Source organism: Scyliorhinus torazame, chromosome 22 (genome assembly GCF_047496885.1).
Source record: "Scyliorhinus torazame isolate Kashiwa2021f chromosome 22, sScyTor2.1, whole genome shotgun sequence".
NCBI lineage: Eukaryota > Metazoa > Chordata > Chondrichthyes > Carcharhiniformes > Scyliorhinidae > Scyliorhinus > Scyliorhinus torazame.
This window is the reverse complement of record NC_092728.1, coordinates 3280990-3308402: the sequence shown is the minus strand read 5'-3', so window position 1 is coordinate 3308402 and position 27413 is coordinate 3280990. Positions and strand designations below refer to the sequence as shown.

The 27413-nt window shown below is 57.5% G+C and overlaps 1 protein-coding gene and 1 long non-coding RNA gene across 2 annotated transcripts in view; one reads left to right on the top strand and one right to left on the bottom strand.

The window, feature by feature from the left end:
* LOC140399406 (rho guanine nucleotide exchange factor 3-like) overlaps positions 1 to 27413 on the top strand; it is a 930630-nt gene that overhangs the window by 337785 nt on the left and 565432 nt on the right. The gene's annotated exons all lie outside the window — the stretch shown is intronic.
* Positions 240 to 24248, bottom strand: LOC140399468 (uncharacterized). Its single transcript, XR_011937689.1, has 3 exons — positions 23955 to 24248; positions 21239 to 21314; positions 240 to 318 (listed from the first exon to the last, which is right to left on the bottom strand). It is a non-coding gene; the product is annotated as an uncharacterized lncRNA (long non-coding RNA).

Genomic DNA, 27413 nt, shown 5'->3' with positions numbered 1-27413 from the left:
TCAGTACTGAGGGAGTGCCGCACTGTCAGAGGTTCCGCTGTGGTGGTGGATATAAAAGATGTCAAGAGCATGGGGTGGAGACGAGGGACAGGAGGGGAGAGGGGGGGGGAAGAGTGACGGGGGGGAGTGGGGAGGGGGAGGGGGAGGGGGAGGGGGAGGGGGAGGGGGAGGGGGAGGGGGAGGGGGAGGGGGAGGGGGAGGGGGAGGGGGAGGGGGAGGGGGAGGGGGAGGGGGGTGATTACCGGCTATAGCTGCCTCCAGTATCTCTGGCCGGCGAAATCGTTCCAACGTCCGGTACAAGCGGCTGTACATCCACACCTGGGGGGGGGAGCAGAAACATCAAAATAACATTGCCCAGATCCTGCGCCCCCTCCCCTCGCCCCCTCCACCTACCCCACGCCCCCTCCCCCTCCCCACGCCCCCTCCCCCCTCCCCACGCCCCCTCCCCACGCCCCCTCCACGCCCCCTCCACGCCCCCTCCACGCCCCCTCCACGCCCCCTCCACGCCCCCTCCACGCCCCCTCCCCACGCCCCCTCCCCCCTCCCCTCCCCCCCTCCCCTCCCCCTCCCCCTCCCCCCTCCCCCTCCACCCCCCGCACGCAACCCCCCCTCCCACGCCCCTTCCCCCTCCGCACGCCCCCTCCCCCTCCCCACGCCCCCTCCCCCCTCCCCACGCCCCCTCCCCCTCCCACGCCCCCTCCCACGCCCCCTCCACCTACCCCACGCCCCCTCCCCCCTCCCCTCGCCCCCTCCCCCCTCCCCACGCTCCCTCCCCACGCCCCCACCCCCTCCCCCCTGCAGGGGCCGGCGCGGAGGCCGCCAGCCAGAGAGGGGCTGGAGGAGGTTGCAGAGATAGGGAGGGTGTTGGGGCTGGAGGAGGTTACAGAGATATGGAGGGTGTAGGGGCTGGAGGAGGTTACAGAGATAGGGAGGGGTGTAGGGGCTGGAGGAGGTTACAGAGATAGGGAGGTGTGTAGGGGCTGGAGGAGGTTACAGAGATAGGGAGGGGTGTAGGGGCTGGAGGAGGTTACAGAGATAGGGAGGGGTGTAGGGGCTGGAGGAGGTTACAGAGATAGGGAGGTGTGTAGGGGCTGGAGGAGGTTACAGAGATAGGGAGGGGTGTAGGGGCTGGAGAGGTTACAGGGATAGGGAGGGTGTCGGGGCTGGAGGAGGTTACAGAGATATGGAGGGTGTAGGGGCTGGAGGAGGTTACAGAGATAGGGAGGGTGTTGGGGCTGGAGGAGGTTACAGAGATAGGGAGGGGTGTAGGGCTGGAGGAGGTTACAGAGATAGGGAGGTGTGTAGGGGCTGGAGGAGGTTACAGAGATAGGGAGGGGTGTAGGGGCTGGAGGAGGTTACAGAGATAGGGAGGGGTGTAGGGGCTGGAGGAGGTTACAGAGATAGGGAGGTGTGTAGGGGCTGGAGGAGGTTACAGAGATAGGGAGGGGTGTAGGGGCTGGAGGAGGTTACAGGGATAGGGAGGGGTGTCGGGGCTGGAGGAGGTTACAGAGATATGGAGGGTGTAGGGGCTGGAGGAGGTTACAGAGATAGGGAGGGTGTTGGGGCTGGAGGAGGTTACAGAGATATGGAGGGTGTAGGGGCTGGAGGAGGTTACAGAGATAGGGAGGGGTGTAGGGGCTGGAGGAGGTTACAGAGATAGGGAGGTGTGTAGGGGCTGGAGGAGGTTACAGAGATAGGGAGGGGTGTAGGGGCTGGAGGAGGTTACAGAGATAGGGAGGGGTGTAGGGGCTGGAGGAGGTTACAGAGATAGGGAGGTGTGTAGGGGCTGGAGGAGGTTACAGAGATAGGGAGGGGTGTAGGGGCTGGAGGAGGTTACAGGGATAGGGAGGGGTGTCGGGGCTGGAGGAGGTTACAGAGATATGGAGGGTGTAGGGGCTGGAGGAGGTTACAGAGATAGGGAGGGTGTTGGGGCTGGAGGAGGTTACAGAGATAGGGAGGGGTGTAGGGGCTGGAGGAGGTTACAGAGATAGGGAGGTGTGTAGGGGCTGGAGGAGGTTACAGAGATAGGGAGGGGTGTAGGGGCTGGAGGAGGTTACAGAGATAGGGAGGGGTGTAGGGGCTGGAGGAGGTTACAGAGATAGGGAGGTGTGTAGGGGCTGGAGGAGGTTACAGAGATAGGAGGGTGTAGGGGCTGGAGGAGGTTACAGGGATAGGGAGGGGTGTCGGGGCTGGAGGAGGTTACAGAGATATGGAGGGTGTAGGGGCTGGAGGAGGTTACAGAGATAGGGAGGGTGTTGGGGCTGGAGGAGGTTACAGGGATAGGGAGGGTGTTGGGCTGGAGGAGGTTACAGGGATAGGAGGGTGTTGGGGCTGGAGGAGGTTACAGAGATAGGGAGGGTGTAGGGGCTGGAGGAGGTTACAGAGATAGGGAGGGTGTAGGGGCTGGAGGAGGTTACAGGGATAGGGAGGGTGTTGGGGCTGGAGGAGGTTACAGAGATAGGGAGGGGTGTAGGGACTGGAGGAGGTTACAGAGATAGGGAGGGGTGTAGGGGCTGGAGGAGGTTACAGAGATAGGGAGGTGTGTAGGGGCTGGAGGAGGTTACAGAGATATGGAGGGTGTAGGGGCTGGAGGAGGTTACAGAGATAGGGAGGGGTGTAGGGGCTGGAGGAGGTTACAGAGATAGGGAGGTGTGTAGGGGCTGGAGGAGGTTACAGAGATAGGGAGGGGTGTAGGGGCTGGAGGAGGTTACAGAGATAGGGAGGGGTGTAGGGGCTGGAGGAGGTTACAGAGATAGGGAGGTGTGTAGGGGCTGGAGGAGGTTACAGAGATAGGGAGGGGTGTAGGGGCTGGAGGAGGTTACAGGGATAGGGAGGGGTGTCGGGGCTGGAGGAGGTTACAGAGATATGGAGGGTGTAGGGGCTGGAGAAGGTTACAGAGATAGGGAGGGTGTTGGGGCTGGAGGAGGTTACAGAGATAGGGAGGGGTGTAGGGGCTGGAGGAGGTTACAGAGATAGGGAGGTGTGTAGGGGCTGGAGGAGGTTACAGAGATAGGGAGGGGTGTAGGGGCTGGAGGAGGTTACAGAGATAGGGAGGGGTGTAGGGGCTGGAGGAGGTTACAGAGATAGGGAGGTGTGTAGGGGCTGGAGGAGGTTACAGAGATAGGGAGGGGTGTAGGGGCTGGAGGAGGTTACAGGGATAGGGAGGGGTGTCGGGGCTGGAGGAGGTTACAGAGATATGGAGGGTGTAGGGGCTGGAGGAGGTTACAGAGATAGGGAGGGTGTTGGGGCTGGAGGAGGTTACAGGGATAGGGAGGGTGTTGGGGCTGGAGGAGGTTACAGGGATAGGGAGGGTGTTGGGGCTGGAGGAGGTTACAGAGATAGGGAGGGTGTAGGGGCTGGAGGAGGTTACAGAGATAGGGAGGGTGTAGGGGCTGGAGGAGGTTACAGGGATAGGGAGGGTGTTGGGGCTGGAGGAGGTTACAGAGATAGGGAGGGGTGTAGGGACTGGAGGAGGTTACAGAGATAGGGAGGGGTGTAGGGGCTGGAGGAGGTTACAGAGATAGGGAGGTGTGTAGGGGCTGGAGGAGGTTACAGAGATAGGGAGGTGTGTAGGGGCTGGAGGAGGTTACAGAGATAGGGAAGGGTGTAGGGGCTGGAGGAGGTTACAGAGATAGGGAGGGGTGTAGGGGCTGGAGGAGGTTACAGAGATAGGGAGGGGTGTAGGGGCTGGAGGAGGTTACAGGGATAGGGAGGGTGTAGGGGCTGGAGGAGGTTACAGAGATAGGGAGGTGTGTAGGGGCTGGAGGAGGTTACAGAGATAGGGAAGGGTGTAGGGGCTGGAGGAGGTTACAGAGATAGGGAGGGGTGTAGGGGCTGGAGGAGGTTACAGAGATAGGGAGGGGTGTAGGGGCTGGAGGAGGTTACAGAGATAGGGAGGGGGTGTAGGGGCTGGAGGAGGTTACAGAGATAGGGAGGGGTGTAGGGGCTGGAGGAGGTTACAGAGATAGGGAGGGGGTGTAGGGGCTGGAGGAGGTTACAGAGATAGGGAGGGGTGTAGGGGCTGGAGGAGGTTACAGAGATAGGAAGGGTTGTAGGGGCTGGAGGAGGTTACAGAGATAGGGAGGGGTGTAGGGGCTGGAGGAGGTTACAGAGATAGGGAGGGGTGTAGGGGCTGGAGGAGGTTACAGAGATAGGGAGGGGGTGTAGGGGCTGGAGGAGGTTACAGAGATAGGGAGGGTGTAGGGGCTGGAGGAGGTTACTGAGATAGGGAGGGGTGTAGGGGCTGGAGGAGGTTACAGAGATAGGGAGGGGTGTAGGGGCTGGAGGAGGTTACAGAGATAGGGAGGGGTGTAGGGGCTGGAGGAGGTTACAGAGATAGGGAGGGGTGTAGGGGCTGGAGGAGGTTACAGAGATAGGGAGGGTGTTGGGGCTGGAGGAGGTTACAGAGATAGGGAGGGGTGTAGGAGCTGGGGGAGGTTACAGAGATAGGGAGGGGTGTAGGGGCTGGAGGAGGTTACAGGGATAGGGAGGGGTGTAGGTGACTGGAGGAAGTTACAGAGATAGGGAGGGGTGTAGGGGCTGGAGGAGGTTACAGAGATAGGGAGGGGTGTAGGGGCTGGAGGAGGTTACAGAGATAGGGAGGGGTGTAGGGGCTGGAGGAGGTTACAGAGATAGGGAGGGGTGTAGGGGCTGGAGGAGGTTACAGAGATAGGGAGGGGTGTAGGGGCTGGAGGAGGTTACAGAGATAGGGAGGGGGTGTAGGGGCTGGAGGAGGTTACAGAGATAGGGAGGGGTGTAGGGGCTGGAGGAGGTTACAGAGATAGGAAGGGTTGTAGGGGCTGGAGGAGGTTACAGAGATAGGGAGGGGTGTAGGGGCTGGAGGAGGTTACAGAGATAGGGAGGGGTGTAGGGGCTGGAGGAGGTTACAGAGATAGGGAGGGGTGTAGGGGCTGGAGGAGGTTACAGAGATAGGGAGGGGGTGTAGGGGCTGGAGGAGGTTACAGAGATAGGGAGGGGTGTAGGGGCTGGAGGAGGTTACAGAGATAGGGAGGGGGTGTAGGGGCTGGAGGAGGTTACAGAGATAGGGAGGGGTGTAGGGGCTGGAGGAGGTTACAGAGATAGGGAGGGGGTGTAGGGGCTGGAGGAGGTTACAGAGATAGGGAGGGGTGTAGGGGCTGGAGGAGGTTACAGAGATAGGAAGGGTTGTAGGGGCTGGAGGAGGTTACAGAGATAGGGAGGGGTGTAGGGGCTGGAGGAGGTTACAGAGATAGGGAGGGGTGTAGGGGCTGGAGGAGGTTACAGAGATAGGGAGGGGGTGTAGGGGCTGGAGGAGGTTACAGAGATAGGGAGGGTGTAGGGGCTGGAGGAGGTTACTGAGATAGGGAGGGGTGTAGGGGCTGGAGGAGGTTACAGAGATAGGGAGGGGTGTAGGGGCTGGAGGAGGTTACAGAGATAGGGAGGGGTGTAGGGGCTGGAGGAGGTTACAGAGATAGGGAGGGGTGTAGGGGCTGGAGGAGGTTACAGAGATAGGGAGGGTGTTGGGGCTGGAGGAGGTTACAGAGATAGGGAGGGGTGTAGGAGCTGGGGGAGGTTACAGAGATAGGGAGGGGTGTAGGGGCTGGAGGAGGTTACAGGGATAGGGAGGGGTGTAGGTGACTGGAGCAAGTTACAGAGATAGGGAGGGGTGTAGGGGCTGGAGGAGGTTACAGAGATAGGGAGGGTGTAGGGGCTGGAGGAGGTTCAAGATAGGGAGGGGTGTAGGTGACTGGAGGAGGTTACAGAGATAGGGAGAGGTGTAGGGGCTGGAGGAGGTTACAGAGATAGGCAGGGGTGTAGGCGGCTGGAGGATGTTACAGAGATAGGGAGGGGTGTAGGGGCTGGAGGAGGTTACAGAGATAGGAAGGGTTGTCGGGGCTGGAGGAGGTTACAGAGATAGGGAGGGGTGTAGGGGCTGGAGGATGTTACAGAGATAGGGAGGGGTGTAGGGTCTGGAGGAGGTTCCAGAGATAGGGAGAGGTGTAGGGGCTGGAGGAGGTTACAGAGATAGGGAGGGGTGTAGGGGGCTGGAGGATGTTACAGATATAGGGAGGGGTGTAGGGGCTGGAGGAGGTTACAGAGATAGGGAGGGTTGTAGGGGCTGGAGGAGGTTACAGAGATAGGGAGGAGTGTAGGGGCTGGAGGATGTTACAGAGATAGGGAGGGGTGTAGGGACTGGAGGATGTTACAGAGATAGGGAGGGGTGTAGGGGCTGGAGGAGGTTACAGAGATAGGGAGGGGTGTAGGGGCTGGAGGATGTTACAGAGATAGGGAGGGGTGTAGGGGGTGGAGGAGGTTACAGAGATAGGGAGGGGTGTAGGGGGCTGGAGGATGTTACAGAGATAGGGAGGGGTGTAGGGGCTGGAGGAGGTTACAGAGATAGGGAGGGTTGTAGGGGCTGGAGGAGGTTACAGAGATAGGGAGAGGTGTAGGGGCTGGAGGAGGTTACAGAGATAGGGAGGGGTGTAGGGGCTGGAGGAGGTTACAGAGATAGGGAGGGGTGTAGGGGCTGGAGGAGGTTACAGAGATAGGGAGGGGTGTAGGGGCTGGAGGAGGTTACAGAGATAGGGAGGGGTGTAGGGGCTGGAGGAGGTTACAGAGATAGGGAGAGGTGTAGGGGCTGGAGGAGGTTACAGGGATAGGGAGGGGTGTAGGTGACTGGAGGAAGTTACAGAGATAGGGAGGGGTGTAGGGGCTGGAGGAGGTTACAGAGATAGGGAGGGTGTAGGGGCTGGAGGAGGTTCAAGATAGGGAGGGGTGTAGGTGACTGGAGGAGGTTACAGAGATAGGGAGAGGTGTAGGGGCTGGAGGAGGTTACAGAGATAGGCAGGGGTGTAGGGGGCTGGAGGATGTTACAGAGATAGGGAGGGGTGTAGGGGCTGGAGGAGGTTACAGAGATAGGAAGGGTTGTCGGGGCTGGAGGAGGTGACAGAGATAGGGAGGGGTGTAGGGGCTGGAGGATGTTACAGAGATAGGGAGGGGTGTAGGGTCTGGAGGAGGTTCCAGAGATAGGGAGAGGTGTAGGGGCTGGAGGAGGTTACAGAGATAGGGAGGGGTGTAGGGGCTGGAGGAGGTTACAGAGATAGGGAGGGGGTGTAGGGGCTGGAGGAGGTTACAGAGATAGGGAGAGGTGTAGGGGCTGGAGGAGGTTACAGGGATAGGGAGGGGTGTAGGTGACTGGAGGAAGTTACAGAGATAGGGAGGGGTGTAGGGGCTGGAGGAGGTTACAGAGATAGGGAGGGTGTAGGGGCTGGAGGAGGTTCAAGATAGGGAGGGGTGTAGGTGACTGGAGGAGGTTACAGAGATAGGGAGAGGTGTAGGGGCTGGAGGAGGTTACAGAGATAGGCAGGGGTGTAGGGGGCTGGAGGATGTTACAGAGATAGGGAGGGGTGTAGGGGCTGGAGGAGGTTACAGAGATAGGAAGGGTTGTCGGGGCTGGAGGAGGTTACAGAGATAGGGAGGGGTGTAGGGGCTGGAGGATGTTACAGAGATAGGGAGGGGTGTAGGGTCTGGAGGAGGTTCCAGAGATAGGGAGAGGTGTAGGGGCTGGAGGAGGTTACAGAGATAGGGAGAGGTGTAGGGGCTGGAGGAGGTTACAGGGATAGGGAGGGGTGTAGGTGACTGGAGGAAGTTACAGAGATAGGGAGGGGTGTAGGGGCTGGAGGAGGTTACAGAGATAGGGAGGGTGTAGGGGCTGGAGGAGGTTCAAGATAGGGAGGGGTGTAGGTGACTGGAGGAGGTTACAGAGATAGGGAGAGGTGTAGGGGCTGGAGGAGGTTACAGAGATAGGCAGGGGTGTAGGGGGCTGGAGGATGTTACAGAGATAGGGAGGGGTGTAGGGGCTGGAGGAGGTTACAGAGATAGGAAGGGTTGTCGGGGCTGGAGGAGGTTACAGAGATAGGGAGGGGTGTAGGGGCTGGAGGATGTTACAGAGATAGGGAGGGGTGTAGGGTCTGGAGGAGGTTCCAGAGATAGGGAGAGGTGTAGGGGCTGGAGGAGGTTACAGAGATAGGGAGGGGTGTAGGGGGCTGGAGGATGTTACAGATATAGGGAGGGGTGTAGGGGCTGGAGGAGGTTACAGAGATAGGGAGGGTTGTAGGGGCTGGAGGAGGTTACAGAGATAGGGAGGAGTGTAGGGGCTGGAGGATGTTACAGAGATAGGGAGGGGTGTAGGGACTGGAGGATGTTACAGAGATAGGGAGGGGTGTAGGGGCTGGAGGAGGTTACAGAGATAGGGAGGGGTGTAGGGGCTGGAGGATGTTACAGAGATAGGGAGGGGTGTAGGGGGTGGAGGAGGTTACAGAGATAGGGAGGGGTGTAGGGGGCTGGAGGATGTTACAGAGATAGGGAGGGGTGTAGGGGCTGGAGGAGGTTACAGAGATCGGGAGGGTTGTAGGGGCTGGAGGAGGTTACAGAGATAGGGAGGGGTGTAGGGGCTGGAGGAGGTTACAGAGATAGGGAGGGGTGTAGGGGCTGGAGGAGGTTACAGAGATAGGGAGGGGTGTAGGGGCTGGAGGAGGTTACAGAGATAGGGAGGGGTGTAGGGGGCTGGAGGATGTTACAGAGATAGGGAGGGGTGTAGGGGCTGGAGGAGGTTACAGAGATAGGGAGGGTTGTAGGGGCTGGAGGAGGTTACAGAGATAGGGAGGGGTGTAGGGGCTGGAGGTTGTTACAGAGATAGGGAGGGGTGTAGGGGCTGGAGGAGGTTACAGAGATAGGGAGGGGTGTCGGGGCTGGAGGAGGTTACAGAGATAGGGAGGGGTGTCGGGGCTGGAGGAGGTTACAGAGATAGGGAGGGGTGTCGGGGCTGGAGGAGGTTACAGAGATAGGGAGGGTGTAGGGGCTGGAGGAGGTTACAGGGATAGGGAGGGGAGTAGGGGCTGGAGGAGGTTACAGAGATAGGGAGGGGTGTAGGGGCTGGAGGAGGTTACAGAGATAGGGAGGGGTGTAGGGACTGGAGGATGTTACAGAGATAGGGAGGGGTGTAGGGGCTGGAGGAGGTTACAGAGATAGGGAGGGGTGTAGGGGCTGGAGGAGGCTACAGAGATAGGGAGGTGTGTCGGGGCTGGAGGAGGTTACATCGATAGGGAGGGGTGTAGGCGCTGGAGGAGGTTACAGAGATAGGGAGGGTGTAGGGGCTGGAGGAGGTTACAGAGATAGGGAGGAGTGTAGGGGCTGGAGGAGGTTACAGAGATAGGGAGGGGTGTAGGGGCTGGATGAGGTTACAGAGATAGGGAGGAGTGTAGGGGCTGGAGGAGGTTAGAGATAGGGAGGGTGTAGGGGCTGGAGGAGGTTACAGAGATAGGGAGGAGTGTAGGGGCTGGAGGAGGTTACAGAGATAGGGAGGGTGTCGGGGCTGGAGGAGGTTACAGAGATAGGGAGGGTGTAGGGGCTGGATGAGTTTACAGAGATAGGGAGGGGTGTAGGGGCAGGAGGAGGTTACAGGGATAGGGAGGGGTGTAGGTGCTGCAGGAGGTTACAGAGATAGGGAGGGGTGTAGGGGGCTGGAGGAGGTTACAGAGATAGGGAGGGTTGTAGGGGCTGGAGGAGGTTACAGAGATAGGGAGGGGTGTAGGGGCTGGAGGAGGTTACAGAGATAGGGAGGCTGTAGGGGCTGGAGGAGGTTACAGAGATAGGGAGGGGTGTCGGAGCTGGAGTAGGTTACAGAGATAGAGAGGGATGTAGGGGCTGGAGGAGGTTACAGAGATAGGGAGGGGTGTCGGGGCAGGAGGAGGTTACAGAGATAGGGAGGGGTGTAGGGGGGCTGGAGGAGGTTACAGAGGTAGGGAGGGGTGTAGGGGCAGGAGGAGGTTACAGAGATAGGGAGGGGTGTCGGCGCTGGAGGAGGTTACAGAGATAGGGAGGGGTGTCGGGGCAGGAGGAGGTTACAGAGATAGGGAGGGGTGTAGGGGGGCTGGAGGAGGTTACAGAGATAGGGAGGGGTGTAGGGGCTGCAGGAGGTTACAGAGATAGGGACGGTGTAGGGGCTGGAGGAGGTTACAGAGATAGGGAGGGGTGTCGGAGCTGGAGGAGGTTACAGAGATAGGGAGGGGTGTCGGTGCAGGAGGAGGTTACAGAGATAGGGAGGGCTGTAGGGGGGCTGGAGGAGGTTACAGAGATAGGGAGGGGTGTAGGGGCAGGAGGAGGTTACAGAGATAGGGACGGTGTAGGGGCTGGAGGAGGTTACAGAGATAGGGAGGGGTGTCGGAGCTGGAGGAGGTTACAGAGATAGGGAGCGGTGTCGGGGCAGGAGGAGGTTACAGAGATAGGGAGGGGTGTAGGGGGGCTGGAGGAGGTTACAGAGATAGGGAGGGGTGTAGGGGGCTGGAGGAAGTTACAGAGATAGGGAGGGGTGTAGGGGCTGGAGGAGGTTACAGAGATAGGGAGGGGTGTAGAGGCTGGAGGAGGTTACAGAGATAGGGAGGGGTGTAGGGGGCTGGAGGAGGTTACAGAGATAGGGAGGGGTGAGAAGCTGGAGGAGGTTACAGAGATAGTGAGGGGTGTAGGGGCTGGAGGAGGTTACAGAGATAGGGAGGGGTGTAGGGCTGGAGGAGGTTACAGAGATAGGGAGGGGTGTAGGGGGGCTGGAGGAGGTTACAGAGATAGGGAGGGGTGTAGGGGGCTGGAGGAGGTTACAGAGATAGGGAGGGGTGTAGGGGCTGGAGGAGGTTACAGGGATAGGGAGGGGTGAAGGGGCTGGAGGAGGTTACAGGGATAGGAAGGGGTGTAGGGGCTGGAAGAGGTTACAGAGATATGGAAGGGTGTAGGGGCTGGAGGAGGTTACGGAGATAGGGAGGGGTGTAGGGGCTGGAGGAGGTTACAGAGATAGGGAGGGGTGTAGGGGCTGGAGGAGGTTACTGAGATAGGGAGGGTGTAGGGGCTGGAGGAGGTTACTGAGATAGGGAGGGGTGTAGGGGCTGGAGGAGGTTACAGAGATAAGGAGGGGTGTAGGGGCTGGAGGAGGTTACAGAGATATGGAGGGGTGTAGGGGCTGGAGGAGGTTACGGAGATAGGGAGGAGTGTAGGGGCTGGAGGAGGTTACGGAGATAGGGAGGAGTGTAGGGGCTGGAGGAGGTTACAGAGATAGGGAGGGGTGTAGGGGCTGGAGGAGGTTACAGAGATAGGGAGGGTGTAGGGGCTGGAGGAGGTTACAGAGATAGGGAGGGGTGTAGGGGCTGGAGGAGGTTACAGAGATATGGAGGGGTGTAGGGGCTGGAGGAGGTTACAGAGATAGTGAGGAGTGTAGGGGCTGGAGGAGGTTACAGAGATAGGGAGGGGTGTAGGGGCTGGAGGAGGTTACAGAGATAGGGAGGGTGTAGGGGCTGGAGGAGGTTACAGAGATAGGGAGGGGTGTAGGGGCTGGAGGAGGTTACAGAGATAGGGAGGGGTGTAGGGGCTCGAGGAGGTTACAGAGATAGGGAGGGGTGTCGGAGCTGGAGGAGGTTACAGAGATAGGGAGGGTGTAGGGGCTGGAGGAGGTTACTGAGATAGGGAGGGTGTAGGGGCTGGAGGAGGTTACAGAGATAGGATTGTAGGGGCTGGAGGAGGTTACAGAGATAGGGAGGGGTGTAGGGGCTGGAGGAGGTTACAGAGATATGGAGGGGTGTAGGGGCTGGAGGAAGTTACAGATATAGGGAGGGGTGTAGGGGCTGGAGGAGGTTACAGAGATAGGGAGGGGTGTAGGGGCTGGAGGAGGTTACAGAGAGAGGGAGGGGTGTAGGGGCTGGAGGAGGTTACAGGGACAGGGAGGGGTGTAGGTGACTGGAGGAGGTTACAGAGATAGGGAGGGGTGTAGGGGCTGGAGGAGGTTACAGAGATAGGGAGGGTGTAGGGGCTGGAGGAGGGTCGAGATAGGGAGGGGTGTAGGTGACTGGAGGAGGTTACAGAGATAGGGAGGAGTGTAGGGGCTGGAGGAGGTTACGGAGATAGGGAGGAGTGTAGGGGCTGGAGGAGGTTACAGAGATAGGGAGGGGTGTAGGGGCTGGAGGAGGTTACAGAGATAGGGAGGGTGTAGGGGCTGGAGGAGGTTACAGAGATAGGGAGGGGTGTAGGGGCTGGAGGAGGTTACAGAGATATGGAGGGGTGTAGGGGCTGGAGGAGGTTACGGAGATAGTGAGGAGTGTAGGGGCTGGAGGAGGTTACAGAGATAGGGAGGGGTGTAGGGGCTGGAGGAGGTTACAGAGATAGGGAGGGTGTAGGGGCTGGAGGAGGTTACAGAGATGGGGAAGGGTGTAGGGGCTGGAGGAGGTTACAGAGATAGGGAGGGGTGTAGGGGCTCGAGGAGGTTACAGAGATAGGGAGGGATGTCGGAGCTGGAGGAGGTTACAGAGATAGGGAGGGTGTAGGGGCTGGAGGAGGTTACAGAGATAGGGAGGGTGTATGGGCTGGAGGAGGTTACAGGGATAGGGAGGGGTGTAGGAGTGGAGGAGGTTACAGAGATTGGGAGGGGTGTAGGGGCTGGAGGAGATTACAGGGATAGGGAGGGGTGTAGGTGACTGGAGGAGGTTAGAGAGATAGGGAGGGGTGTAGGGGCTGGAGGAGTTTACAGAGATAGGGAGGGTTGTAGGGGCTGGAGGAGGTTACAGAGATAGGGAAGGGTGTAGGGGCTGGAGGAGGTTACAAAGATAGGGAGGGGTTTAGGGGTTGGAGGAGGTTACAGAGATAGGGAGGGGTGTAGGGGCTGGAGGAGGTTACAGAGATGGGGAGGGTGTAGCGGCTGGAGGAGGTTACAGAGATATGGAGGGGTGTAGGGGCTGGAGGAGGTTACAGAGATAGGGTTGTAGGGGCTGGAGGAGGTTACAGAGATAGGGAGGGGTGTAGGGGCTGGAGGAGGTTACAGAGATAGGGAGGGGTGTAGCGGCTGGAGGAGGTTACAGAGATAGGGAGGGGTGTAGGGGCTGGAGGAGGTTACAGAGATAAGGAGGGGTGTAGGGGCTGGAGGAGGTTACAGAGATAGGGAGGGGTGTAGGGGCTGGAGGAGGTTACAGAGATAAGGAGGGGTGTCGGGGCTGGAGGAGGTTACAGGGATAGGGAGGGGTGTAGGTGACTGGAGGAAGTTACAGAGATAGGGAGGGGTGTAGGGGCTGGAGGAGGTTACAGAGATAGGGAGGGTGTAGGGGCTGGAGGAGGTTCAAGATAGGGAGGGGTGTAGGTGACTGGAGGAGGTTACAGAGATAGGGAGAGGTGTAGGGGCTGGAGGAGGTTACAGAGATAGGCAGGGGTGTAGGGGGCTGGAGGATGTTACAGAGATAGGGAGGGGTGTAGGGGCTGGAGGAGGTTACAGAGATAGGGAGGGTTGTCGGGGCTGGAGGAGGTTACAGAGATAGGGAGGGGTGTAGGGGCTGGAGGATGTTACAGAGATAGGGAGGGGTGTAGGGTCTGGAGGAGGTTCCAGAGATAGGGAGAGGTGTAGGGGCTGGAGGAGGTTACAGAGATAGGGAGGGGTGTAGGGGGCTGGAGGATGTTACAGATATAGGGAGGGGTGTAGGGGCTGGAGGAGGTTACAGAGATAGGGAGGGTTGTAGGGGCTGGAGGAGGTTACAGAGATAGGGAGGGGTGTAGGGGCTGGAGGAGGTTACAGAGATAGGGAGGGGTGTAGGGGCTGGAGGATGTTACAGAGATAGGGAGGGGTGTAGGGACTGGAGGATGTTACAGAGATAGGGAGGGGTGTAGGGGCTGGAGGAGGTTACAGAGATAGGGAGGGGTGTAGGGGCTGGAGGATGTTACAGAGATAGGGAGGGGTGTAGGGGGTGGAGGAGGTTACAGAGATAGGGAGGGGTGTAGGGGGCTGGAGGATGTTACAGAGATAGGGAGGGGTGTAGGGGCTGGAGGAGGTTACAGAGATAGGGAGGGTTGTAGGGGCTGGAGGAGGTTACAGAGATAGGGAGGGGTGTAGGGGCTGGAGGAGGTTACAGAGATAGGGAGAGGTGTAGGGGCTGGAGGAGGTTACAGAGATAGGGAGGGTGTAGGGGCTGGAGGAGGTTACAGAGATAGGGAGGGGTGTAGGGGCTGGAGGAGGTTACAGAGATATGGAGGGGTGTAGGGGCTGGAGGAGGTTACGGAGATAGTGAGGAGTGTAGGGGCTGGATGAGGTTACAGAGATACGGGAGGGGTGTAGGGGCTGGAGGAGGTTACAGAGATAGGGAGGGTGTAGGGGCTGGAGGAGGTTACAGAGATGGGGAGGGGTGTAGGGGCTGGAGGAGGTTACAGAGATAGGGTGGGGTGTAGGGGCTCGAGGAGGTTACAGAGATAGGGAGGGGTGTCGGAGCTGGAGGAGGTTACAGAGATAGGGAGGGTGTAGGGGCTGGAGGAGGTTACAGAGATAGGGAGGGTGTAGGGGCTGGAGGAGGTTACAGGGATAGAGAGGGGTGTAGGAGTGGAGGAGGTTACAGAGATTGGGAGGGGTGTAGGGGCTGGAGGAGATTACAGGGATAGGGAGGGGTGTAGGTGACTGGAGGAGGTTAGAGAGGTAGGGAGGGGTGTAGGGGCTGGAGGAGGTTGCAGAGATAGGGAGGGTGTAGGGGCTGGAGGAGGTTACAGAGATAGGGAGGGGTGTAGGTGACTGGAGGAGGTTAGAGAGATAGGGAGGGGTGTAGGGGCTGGAGGAGGTTACAGGGATAGGGAGGGGTGTAGGGGCTGGAGGAGGTTACAGAGATGGGGAGGGGGTGTTGGGGCTGGAGGAGGTTACAGATATGGAGGGGTGTAGGGGCTGGAGGACGTTACATAGATAGGGAGGGGTGTAGGGGCTGGAGGAGGTTACAGAGATAGGGAGGGGTGTAGGGGCTGGAGGAGGTTACAGAGAAAGTCAGGGTGTAGGGGCTGGACGAGGTTACAGAGATAGGGAGGGGTGTAGGGGCTGGAGGAGGTTACAGAGATAGGGAGGGTGTAGGGCTGGAGGAGGTTACAGAGATAGGGAGGGGTGTAGGGGCTGGAGGAGATTACAGAGATAGGGAGGATGTAGGGGCTGGAGGAGGTTACAGAGATAGGGAGGGGTGTAGGGGCTGGAGGAGGTTACAGAGATAGGGAGGGTGTAGGGGCTGGAAGAGGTTACAGAGATAGGGAGGGGTGTAGGGGCTGGAGGAGGTTACAGAGATAGGGAGGGGTGTAGGGGCTGGAGGAGGTTACAGAGATGGGGAGGGGGTGTAGGAGCTGGAGGAGGTTACAGAGATAGGGAGGGGTGTAGGGGCTGGAGGAGGTTACAGAGATAGGGAGGGGTGTAGGGGCTGGAGGAGGTTACAGAGATAGGGAGGGGTGTATGGGCTGGAGGAGGTTACAGAGATAGGGAGGGGTGTAGGGGCTGGAGGAGGTTACGGAGATCGAGAGGGGTGTAGGGGCCGGAGGAGGTTACAGAGATAGGGAGGGGTGTAGGGGCTGGAGGAGGTTACAGAGATAGGGAGGGTGTAGGGGCTGGAGGAGGTTACAGAGATAGGGAGGGGTGTAGGGGCTGGAGGAGGTTACAGAGATAGGGAGGGGTGTAGGGGCTGGAGGAGGTTACAGGGATAGGGAGGGTGAAGGGGCTGGAGGAGGTTACAGAGATAGGGAGGGGTGTAGGGGCTGGAGGAGGTTACAGAGATATGGAGGGGTGTAGGGGCTGGAGGTGGTTACGGAGATAGGGAGGGGTGTAGGGGCTGGAGGAGTTTACAGAGATAGGGAGGGTTGTAGGGGATCGAGGAGGTTACAGAGATAGGGAAGGGTGTAGGGGCTGGAGGAGGTCACAAAGATAGGGAGGGGTTTAGGGGTTGGAGGAGGTTACAGAGATAGAGAGGGGTGTAGGGACTGGAGGAGGTTACAGAGATAGGGAGGGGTGTAGGGGCTGGAGGAGGTTACAGAGATGGGGAGGGTGTAGCGGCTGGAGGAGGTTACAGAGATATGGAGGGGTGTCGGGGCTGGAGGAGGTTACAGAGATAGGGTTGTAGGGGCTGGAGGAGGTTACAGAGATAGGGAGGGGTGTAGGGGCTGGAGGAGGTTACAGAGATAGGGAGGGGTGTAGGGGCTGGAGGAGGTTACAGAGGTATGGAGGGGTGTAGGGGCTGGAGGAGGTTACAGAGATAGGGAGGGGTGTAGGGGCTGGAGGAGGTTACAGAGATAGGGAGGGGTGTAGGGGCTGGAGGAGGTTACAGAGATAGGGAGGGGTGTAGGGGCTGGAGGAGGTTACAGAGATAGGGAGAGGTGTAGGGGCTGGAGGAGGTTACAGGGATAGGGAGGGGTGTAGGGGCTGGAGGAGGTTACAGAGATAGGGAGGGGTGTAGGGGCTGGAGGAGGTTACAGGGATAGGGAGGGTGAAGGGGCTGGAGGAGGTTACAGAGATAGGGAGGGGTGTAGGGGCTGGAGGAGGTTACAGGGATAGGGAGGGTGAAGGGGCTGGAGGAGGTTACAGAGATAGGGAGGGGTGTAGGGGCTGGAGGAGGTTACAGAGATATGGAGGGGTGTAGGGGCTGGAGGTGGTTACGGAGATAGGGAGGGGTGTAGGGGCTGGAGGAGTTTACAGAGATAGGGAGGGTTGTAGGGGTTGGAGGAGGTTACAGAGATAGGGAAGGGTGTTGGGGCTGGAGGAGGTCACAAAGATAGGGAGGGGTTTAGGGGTTGGAGGAGGTTACAGAGATAGAGAGGGGTGTAGGGGCTGGAGGAGGTTACAGAGATAGGGAGGGGTGTAGGGGCTGGAGGAGGTTACAGAGATGGGGAGGGTGTAGCGGCTGGAGGAGGTTACAGAGATATGGAGGGGTGTCGGGGCTGGAGGAGGTTACAGAGATAGGGTTGTAGGGGCTGGAGGAGGTTACAGAGATAGGGAGGGGTGTAGGGGCTGGAGGAGGTTACAGAGATAGGGAGGGGTGTAGGGGCTGGAGGAGGTTACAGAGGTATGGAGGGGTGTAGGGGCTGGAGGAGGTTACAGAGATAGGGAGGGGTGTAGGGGCTGGAGGAGGTTACAGAGATAGGGAGGGGTGTAGGGGCTGGAGGAGGTTACAGAGATAGGGAGGGGTGTAGGGGCTGGAGGAGGTTACAGAGATAGGGAGAGGTGTAGGGGCTGGAGGAGGTTACAGGGATAGGGAGGGGTGTAGGTGACTGGAGGAAGTTACAGAGATAGGGAGGGGTGTAGGGGCTGGAGGAGGTTACAGAGATAGGGAGGGTGTAGGGGCTGGAGGAGGTTCAAGATAGGGAGGGGTGTAGGTGACTGGAGGAGGTTACAGAGATAGGGAGAGGTGTAGGGGCTGGAGGAGGTTACAGAGATAGGCAGGGGTGTAGGGGGCTGGAGGATGTTACAGAGATAGGGAGGGGTGTAGGGGTTGGAGGAGGTTACAGAGATAGGAAGGGTTGTCGGGGCTGGAGGAGGTTACAGAGATAGGGAGGGGTGTAGGGGCTGGAGGATGTTACAGAGATAGGGAGGGGTGTAGGGTCTGGAGGAGGTTCCAGAGATAGGGAGAGGTGTAGGGGCTGGAGGAGGTTACAGAGATAGGGAGGGGTGTAGGGGGCTGGAGGATGTTACAGATATAGGGAGGGGTGTAGGGGCTGGAGGAGGTTACAGAGATAGGGAGGGTTGTAGGGGCTGGAGGAGGTTACAGAGATAGGGAGGAGTGTAGGGGCTGGAGGATGTTACAGAGATAGGGAGGGGTGTAGGGACTGGAGGATGTTACAGAGATAGGGAGGGGTGTAGGGGCTGGAGGAGGTTACAGAGATAGGGAGGGGTGTAGGGGCTGGAGGATGTTACAGGGATAGGGAGGGGTGTAGGGGGTGGAGGAGGTTACAGAGATAGGGAGGGGTGTAGGGGGCTGGAGGATGTTACAGAGATAGGGAGGGGTGTAGGGGCTGGAGGAGGTTACAGAGATAGGGAGGGTTGTAGGGGCTGGAGGAGGTTACAGAGATAGGGAGGGGTGTAGGGGCTGGAGGAGGTTACAGAGATAGGGAGGGGTGTAGGGGCTGGAGGAGGTTACAGAGATAGGGAGGGGTGTAGGGGCTGGAGGAGGTTACAGAGATAGGGAGGGGTGTAGGGGGCTGGAGGATGTTACAGAGATAGGGAGGGGTGTAGGGGCTGGAGGAGGTTACAGAGATAGGGAGGGTTGTAGGGGCTGGAGGAGGTTACAGAGATAGGGAGGGGTGTAGGGGCTGGAGGTTGTTACAGAGATAGGGAGGGGTGTAGGGGCTGGAGGAGGTTACAGAGATAGGGAGGGGTGTCGGGGCTGGAGGAGGTTACAGAGATAGGGAGGGGTGTCGGGGCTGGAGGAGGTTACAGAGATAGGGAGGGGTGTCGGGGCTGGAGGAGGTTACAGAGATAGGGAGGGTGTAGGGGCTGGAGGAGGTTACAGGGATAGGGAGGGGAGTAGGGGCTGGAGGAGGTTACAGAGATAGGGAGGGGTGTAGGGGCTGGAGGAGGTTACAGAGATAGGGAGGGGTGTAGGGACTGGAGGATGTTACAGAGATAGGGAGGGGTGTAGGGGCTGGAGGAGGTTACAGAGATAGGGAGGGGTGTAGGGGCTGGAGGAGGCTACAGAGATAGGGAGGTGTGTCGGGGCTGGAGGAGATTACAGAGATAGGGAGGGGTGTAGGGGCTGGAGGAGGTTACTGAGATAGGGAGGGTGTAGGGGCTGGAGGAGGTTACATCGATAGGGAGGGGTGTAGGCGCTGGAGGAGGTTACAGAGATAGGGAGGGTGTAGGGGCTGGAGGAGGTTAGAGATAGGGAGGGTGTAGGGGCTGGAGGAGGTTACAGAGATAGGGAGGAGTGTAGGGGCTGGAGGAGGTTACAGAGATAGGGAGGGTGTCGGGGCTGGAGGAGGTTACAGAGATAGGGAGGGTGTAGGGGCTGGATGAGGTTACAGAGATAGGGAGGGGTGTAGGGGCAGGAGGAGGTTACAGGGATAGGGAGGGGTGTAGGTGCTGGAGGAGGTTACAGAGATAGGGAGGGGTGTAGGGGGCTGGAGGAGGTTACAGAGATAGGGAGGGTTGTAGGGGCTGGAGGAGGTTACAGAGATAGGGAGGGGTGTAGGGGCTGGAGGAGGTTACAGAGATAGGGAGGCTGTAGGGGCTGGAGGAGGTTACAGAGATAGGGAGGGGTGTCGGAGCTGGAGTAGGTTACAGAGATAGAGAGGGATGTAGGGGCTGGAGGAGGTTACAGAGATAGGGAGGGGTGTCGGGGCAGGAGGAGGTTACAGAGATAGGGAGGGGTGTAGGGGGGCTGGAGGAGGTTACAGAGGTAGGGAGGGGTGTAGGGGCAGGAGGAGGTTACAGAGATAGGGAGGGGTGTCGGAGCTGGAGGAGGTTACAGAGATAGGGATGGGTGTCGGGGCAGGAGGAGGTTACAGAGATAGGGAGGGGTGTAGGGGGGCTGGAGGAGGTTACAGAGATAGGGAGGGGTGTAGGGGCTGCAGGAGGTTACAGAGATAGGGACGGTGTAGGGGCTGGAGGAGGTTACAGAGATAGGGAGGGGTGTCGGAGCTGGAGGAGGTTACAGAGATAGGGAGGGGTGTCGGTGCAGGAGGAGGTTACAGAGATAGGGAGGGCTGTAGGGGGGCTGGAGGAGGTTACAGAGATAGGGAGGGGTGTAGGGGCAGGAGGAGGTTACAGAGATAGGGACGGTGTAGGGGCTGGAGGAGGTTACAGAGATAGGGAGGGGTGTCGGAGCTGGAGGAGGTTACAGAGATAGGGAGCGGTGTCGGGGCAGGAGGAGGTTACAGAGATAGGGAGGGGTGTAGGGGGGCTGGAGGAGGTTACAGAGATAGGGAGGGGTGTAGGGGGCTGGAGGAAGTTACAGAGATAGGGAGGGGTGTAGGGGCTGGAGGAGGTTACAGAGATAGGGAGGGGTGTAGAGGCTGGAGGAGGTTACAGAGATAGGGAGGGGTGTAGGGGGCTGGAGGAGGTTACAGAGATAGGGAGGGGTGAGAAGCTGGAGGAGGTTACAGAGATAGTGAGGGGTGTAGGGGCTGGAGGAGGTTACAGAGATAGGGAGGGGTGTAGGGCTGGAGGAGGTTACAGAGATAGGGAGGGGTGTAGGGGGGCTGGAGGAGGTTACAGAGATAGGGAGGGGTGTAGGGGGCTGGAGGAGGTTACAGAGATAGGGAGGGGTGTAGGGGCTGGAGGAGGTTACAGAGATAGGGAGGGGTGTAGGGGCTGGAGGAGGTTACAGAGATAGGGAGGGTGTAGGGGCTGGAGGAGGTTACAGAGATAGGGAGGGTGTAGGGGCTGGAGGAGGTTACAGAGATAGGGAGGGGTGTAGAGGCTGGAGGAGGTTACAGAGATAGGGAGGGGTGTAGGGGGCTGGAGGAGGTTACAGAGATAGGGAGGGGTGTAGGGGCTGGAGGAGGTTACAGAGATAGGGAGGGGTGTAGGGACTGGAGGAGGTTACAGAGATAGGGAGGGTGTAGGGGCTGGAGGAGGTTACAGAGATAGGGAGGGGTGTAGGGGCTGGAGGAGGTTACAGAGATAGGGAGGGGTGTAGGGGCTGGAGGAGGTTACAGAGATAGGGAGGGCTGTAGGGACTGGCGGAGGTTACAGAGATAGGGAGGGTGTAGGGGCTGGAGGAGGTTACAGAGATAGGGAGGATTGTAGGGGCTGGAGGAGGTTACAGAGATAGGGAGGGGTGTAGGGACTGGAGGAGGTTACAGAGATAGGGAGGGTGTAGGGGCTGGAGGAGGTTACAGAGATAGGGAGGGCTGTAGGGACTGGCGGAGGTTACAGAGATAGGGAGGGGTGTAGGGGCTGGAGGAGGTTACAGAGATAGGGAGGGGTGTAGCGGCTGGAGGTGGTTACAGAGATAGGGAGGGGTGTAGGGGCTGGAGGAGGTTACAGGGATAGGGAGGGTTGTAGGGGCTGGAGGAGGTTACAGAGATAGGGAGGGGTGTAGGGGCTGGAGGAGGTTACAGAGATAGGGAGGGGTGTAGGGAGCTGGGGGAGGTTACAGAGATAGGGAGGGGTGTAGCGGCTGGAGGTGGTTACAGAGATAGGGAGGGGTGTAGGGGCTGGAGGAGGTTACAGGGATAGGGAGGGTTGTAGGGGCTGGAGGAGGTTACAGAGATAGGGAGGGTGTAGGGGCTGGAGGAGGTTACAGAGATAGGGAGGGGTGTAGGAACTGGAGGAGGTTACAGAGATAGGGAGGGGTGAGAAGCTGGAGGACCTGTTGTGCAGTTGGGCAGGATTTGGTGGGAGTTCGGAGGCGGTGGTGATTACGGGGTCAGAGGTCCGGACGAGCTGACGATTACAGAACGGGCGGTGGGTGTTTGATTGAGATTTGGGTTAATGTGGTTTGGGCTCACTCACCTGTCTGCCTTGCAGCCAGATGTATTTGAGATCATCGTAAACAACCCCATCACGGGCGAGACACGTGAAAAATCCCCTAAAACATGGAAAAATCAATCAGGACAGGTCAGCCAAGGGCTAAGGTCAGCTCTCTCCTCGGTCAGTGAGGGAGTTCCCTCAGTACTGACCCTCTGACAGTGCAGCACTCCCTCAGTACTGACCCTCTGACAGTGCAGCACTCCCTCAGTACTGACCCCCTGACAGTGCGGCACTCCCTCAGTACTGACCCTCACACAGTGCAGCACTCCCTCAGTACTGACCCTCTGACAGTGCAGCACTCCCTCAGTACTGACCCTCTGACAGTGCGGCACTCCCTCAGTACTGACCCTCTGACAGTGCGGCGCTCCCTCAGTACTGACCCTCTGACAGTGCGGCACTCCCTCAGTACTGACCCTCTGACAGTGCGGCGCTCCCCTCAGTACTGACCCTCTGTCAGTGCGGCACTCCCTCAGTACTGACCCTCTGACAGTGCTACACTCACTCAGTACTGACCCCCTGACAGTGCGGCACTCCCTCAGTACTGACCCGCTGACAGTGCAGCACTCCCTCAGTACTGACCCTCTGACAGTGCAGCACTCCCTCAGTACTGACCCTCTGACAGTGCAGCACTCCCTCAGTACTGACCCTCTGACAGTGCGGCACTCCCTCAGTACTGACCCTCTGACAGTGCGGCACTCCCTCAGCACTGACCCTCTGACAGTGCGGCACTCCCTCTGTACTGACTCTCTGACAGTGCAGCACTCCCTCAGTACTGACCCCTGTGACAAGTGCGGCACTCCCTCAGTACTGACCCTCTGACAGTGCGACACTCCCTCAGTACTGACCCTCTGACAGTGCAGCACTCCCTCAGTACTGACCCTCTGACAGTGCAGCACTCCCTCAGCACTGACCCTCTGACAGTGCAGCACTCCCTCAGTACTGTCCCTCTGACAGTGCGGCACTCCCTCAGTACTGACCCTCTGACAGTGCGGCACTCCCTCAGTAGTGTCCCTCTGACAGTGCGGCACTCCCTCAGTACTGACCTTCTGACAGTGCGGCACTCCCTCAGTACTGACCCTCTGACAGTGCAGCGCTCCCTCAGTACTGACCCTCTGACAGTGCGGCAGTCCCTCAGTACTGACCCACTGACAGTCCAGCACTCCCTCAGCACTGACCCTCTGACAGTGCAGCGCTCCCTCAGTACTGACCCTCTGACAGTGTAGCGATCCCTCAGTACTGACCCTCTGAGAGTGCGGCACTCCCTCAGTACTGACCCTCTGACAGTGCAGCACTCCCTCAGTACTGACCCTCTGACAGTGCAGCACTCCCTCAGCATTGACCCTCTCACAGTGCGGCACTCCCTCAGTACTGACCCTCTGACAGTGCGGCATTCCCTCAGTACTGACCCTCTGACAGTGCGGCACTCCCTCAGTACTGACCCTCTGACAGTGCGGCATTCCCTCAGTACTGACCCTCTGACAGTGCGGCACTCCCTCAGTACTGACCCTCTGACAGTGCGGCACTCCCTCAGTACTGACCCTCTGACAGTGCGGCATTCCCTCAGTACTGACCCTCTGACAGTGCGGCACTCCCTCAGTACTGACCCTCTGACAGTGCGGCGCTCCCTCAGTACTGACCCTCTGACAGTGCGGCACTCCCTCAGTACTGACCCTCTGACAGTGCGGCACTCCCGCAGTACTGACCCTCTGACAGTGCGGCACTCCCTCAGTACTGACCCTCTGACAGTGCGGCACTCCCTCAGTACTGACCCTCTGACAGTGCGGCACTCCCTCAGTACTGACCCTCTGACAGTGCGGCACTCCCTCAGTACTGACCCTCTGACAGTGCGGCACTCCCTCAGTACTGACCCTCTGACAGTGCGGCACTCCCTCAGTACTGACCCTCTGACAGTGCGCCGCTCCCTCAGTACTGCCCTCTGACAGTGCGACACTCCCACAGTACTGACCCTCTGACAGTGCGCCGCTCCCTCAGTACTGCCCTCTGACAGTGCGACACTCCCACAGTACTGACCCTCTGACAGTGCCGCACTCCCTCAGTACTGACCCACTGACAGTGCGGCACTCCCTCAGTACTGACCCTCTGACAGTGCGACACTCCCTCAGTACTGACCCTCTGACAGTGCGACACTCTCTCATTACTGACCCTCTGACAGTGCGGCACTCCCTCAGTACTGACCCTCTGACAGTGCAGCACTCCCTCAGTACTGACCCTCTGACAGTGCGCCGCTCCCTCAGTACTGCCCTCTGACAGTGCGACACTCCCACAGTACTGACCCTCTGACAGTGCCGCACCTCCCTCAGTACTGACCCACAGACAGTGCGGCACTCCCTCAGTACTGAACCTCTGACAGTGCGGCACACCCTCAGTACTGACCCTCTGACAGTGCGGCACTCCCTCAGTACTGACCCTCTGACTGTGCGGTGCTCCCTCAGTACTGACCCTCTGACAGTGCGGCACTCCCCTCAGTACTGACCCTCTGACAGTGCGGCGCTCCCTCAGTACTGACCCTCTGACAGTGCGGCACTCCCTCAGTACTGACCCTCTGACTGTGCGGTGCTCCCTCAGTACTGACCCTCTGACAGTGCGGCACTCCCTCAGTACTGACCCTCTGACAGTGCGGCACTCCCTCAGTTCTGCAGTCGGAGACTCGGGCTGGAGTTGCTGGTCACTCACTCACCCCCACTCCTGGTCATGTGAATGCTGCAGCCAGAAATGGAGAGTTCGGTCCAGTTCCAGCCGAACCTTTCTCCGGAACTCTTCACATTCCTCCCGAGACATCACTGAACCACGCTGCTCAGGGTGTGGGGGGCGTCTGGGCAAGGGGGAACGAAGCAAAGACAGAGAATGGGTTAGAGAAAAACAGAAACATAGAGTGACGGCAGAGCATTGGGGTAGAGGGGGAACGGGCAGAGAGGCTCTCTCTCTATCTCAGTGACTCTCTCTCTATCTCAGTGACTCTCTCTCTATCTCAGTGACTCTCTCTCTATCTCAGTGACTCTCTCTCTATCTCAGTGACTCTCTCTCTATCTCAGTGACTCTCTCTCTATCTCAGTGACTCTCTCTCTCTATCTCAGTGACTCTCTCTCTATCTCAGTGACTCTCTCTCTATCTCAGTGACTCTCTCTCTATCTCAGTGACTCTCTCTCTCTATCTCAGTGACTCTCTCTCTATCTCAGTGACTCTCTCTCTATCTCAGTGACTCTCTCTCTATCTCAGTGACTCTCTCTCTATCTCAGTGACTCTCTCTCTCTATCTCAGTGACTCTCTCTCTCTATCTCAGTGACTCTCTCTCTATCTCAGTGACTCTCTCTCTCTATCTCAGTGACTCTCTCTCTCTATCTCAGTGACTCTCTCTCTATCTCAGTGACTCTCTCTCTATCTCAGTGACTCTCTCTCTATCTCAGTGACTCTCTCTCTATCTCAGTGACTCTCTCTCTATCTCAGTGACTCTCTCTCTATCTCAGTGACTCTCTCTCTATCTCAGTGACTCTCTCTCTATCTCAGGTGACTCACTCTCTATCTCAGTGACTCTCTCTCTCTCTCAGTGACTCTCTCTCTATCTCAGTGACTCTCTCTCTCTATCTCAGTGACTCTCTCTCTCTATCTCAGTGACTCTCTCTCTATCTCAGTGACTCTCTCTCTATCTCAGTGACTCTCTCTCTATCTCAGTGACTCTCTCTCTATCTCAGTGACTCTCTCTCTATCTCAGTGACTCTCTCTCTATCTCAGTGACTCTCTCTCTATCTCAGTGACTCTCTCTCTATCTCAGTGACTCTCTCTCTATCTCAGTGACTCACTCTCTATCTCAGTGACTCTCTCTCTCTCTCAGTGACTCTCTCTCTATCTCAGTGACTCTCTCTCTCTATCTCAGTGACTCTCTCTCTCTATCTCAGTGACTCTCTCTCTCTATCTCAGTGACTCTCTCTCTATCTCAGTGACTCTCTCTCTATCTCAGTGACTCTCTCTCTATCTCAGTGACTCTCTCTCTCTATCTCAGTGGCTCTCTCTCTATCTCAGTGACTCTCTCTCTATCTCAGTGACTCTCTCTCTATCTCAGTGACTCTCTCTCTATCTCAGTGACTCTCTCTCTATCTCAGTGACTCTCTCTCTATCTCAGTGACTCTCTCTCTCTATCTCAGTGACTCTCTCTCTATCTCAGTGACTCTCTCTCTATCTCAGTGACTCTCTCTCTATCTCAGTGACTCTCTCTCTATCTCAGTGACTCTCTCTCTATCTCAGTGACTCCTCTCTCTATCTCAGTGACTCTCTCTCTATCTCAGTGACTCTCTCTCTATCTCAGTGACTCTCTCTCTATCTCAGTGACTCTCTCTCTATCTCAGTGACTCTCTCTCTATCTCAGTGACTCTCTCTCTATCTCAGTGACTCTCTCTATCTCAGTGACTCTCTCTCTCTATCTCAGTGACTCTCTCTCTATCTCAGTGACTCTCTCTCTCTATCTCAGTGACTCTCTCTCTCTATCTCAGTGACTCTCTCTCTCTATCTCAGTGACTCTCTCTCTCTATCTCAGTGACTCTCTCTCTATCTCAGTGACTCTCTCTCTATCTCAGTGACACTCTCTCTATCTCAGTGACTCTCTCTCTATCTCAGTGACTCTCTCTCTATCTCAGTGACTCTCTCTCTCTATCTCAGTGACTCTCTCTCTCTATCTCAGTGACTCTCTCTCTATCTCAGTGACTCTCTCTCTCTATCTCAGTGACTCTCTCTCTCTATCTCAGTGACTCTCTCTCTATCTCAGTGACTCTCTCTCTCTATCTCAGTGACTCTCTCTCTATCTCAGTGACTCTCTATCTCTCTATCTCAGTGACTCTCTATCTCAGTGACTCTCTCTCTATCTCAGTGACTCTCTCTCTCTCAGTGACTCTCTCTCTATCTCAGTGACTCTCCTCTCTCTATCTCAGTGACTCTCTCTCTCTCTATCTCAGTGACTCTCTCTCTATCTCAGTGACTCTCTCTCTATCTCAGTGACTCTCTCTCTCTATCTCAGTGACTCTCTCTCTCTATCTCAGTGACTCTCTCTCTATCTCAGTGTCTCTCTCTCTATCTCAGTGACTCTCTCTCTCTATCTCAGTGACTCTCTCTCTATCTCAGTGACTCTCTATCTCTATCTCAGTGACTCTCTATCTCAGTGACTCTCTCTCTCTATCTCAGTGACTCTCTCTCTCTCAGTGACTCTCTCTCTATCTCAGTGACTCTCTCTCTCTATCTCAGTGACTCTCTCTCTATCTCAGTGACTCTCTCTCTCTATCTCAGTGACTCTCTCTCTATCTCAGTGACTCTCTCTCTCTATCTCAGTGACTCTCTCTCTATCTCAGTGACTCTCTCTCTCTATCTCAGTGACTCTCTCTCTCTCAGTGACTCTCTCTCTATCTCAGTGACTCTCTCTCTCTATCTCAGTGACTCTCTCTCTCTATCTCAGTGACTCTCTCTCTATCTCAGTGACTCTCTCTCTCTATCTCAGTGACTCTCTCTCTATCTCAGTGACTCTCTCTCTATCTCAGTGACTCTCTCTCTATCTCAGTGACTCTCTCTCTCTATCTCAGTGACTCTCTCTCTATCTCAGTGACTCTCTCTCTCTATCTCAGTGACTCTCTCTCTATCTCAGTGACCTCTCTCTCTATCTCAGTGACTCTCTCTCTCTATCTCAGTGACTCTCTCTCTCTATCTCAGTGACTCTCTCTCTATCTCAGTGACTCTCTCTCTCTATCTCAGTGACTCTCTCTCTATCTCAGTGACTCTCTCTCTCTATCTCAGTGACTCTCTCTCTATCTCAGTGACTCTCTCTCTATCTCAGTGACTCTCTCTCTATCTCAGTGACTCTCTCTCTCTATCTCAGTGACTCTCTCTCTATCAGTGACTCTCTCTCTCTATCTCAGTGACTCTCTATCTCAGTGACTCTCTCTCTCTATCTCAGTGACTCTCTCTCTCTCAGTGACTCTCTCTCTATCTCAGTGACTCTCTCTCTCTATCTCAGTGACTCTCTCTCTCTATCTCAGTGACTCTCTCTCTATCTCAGTGACTCTTCTCTCAGTGCTCTATCTCAGTAGACTCTCTCTCTCTCAGTGACTCTCTCTCTATCTCAGTGACTCTCTCTCTCTATCTCAGTGACTCTCTCTCT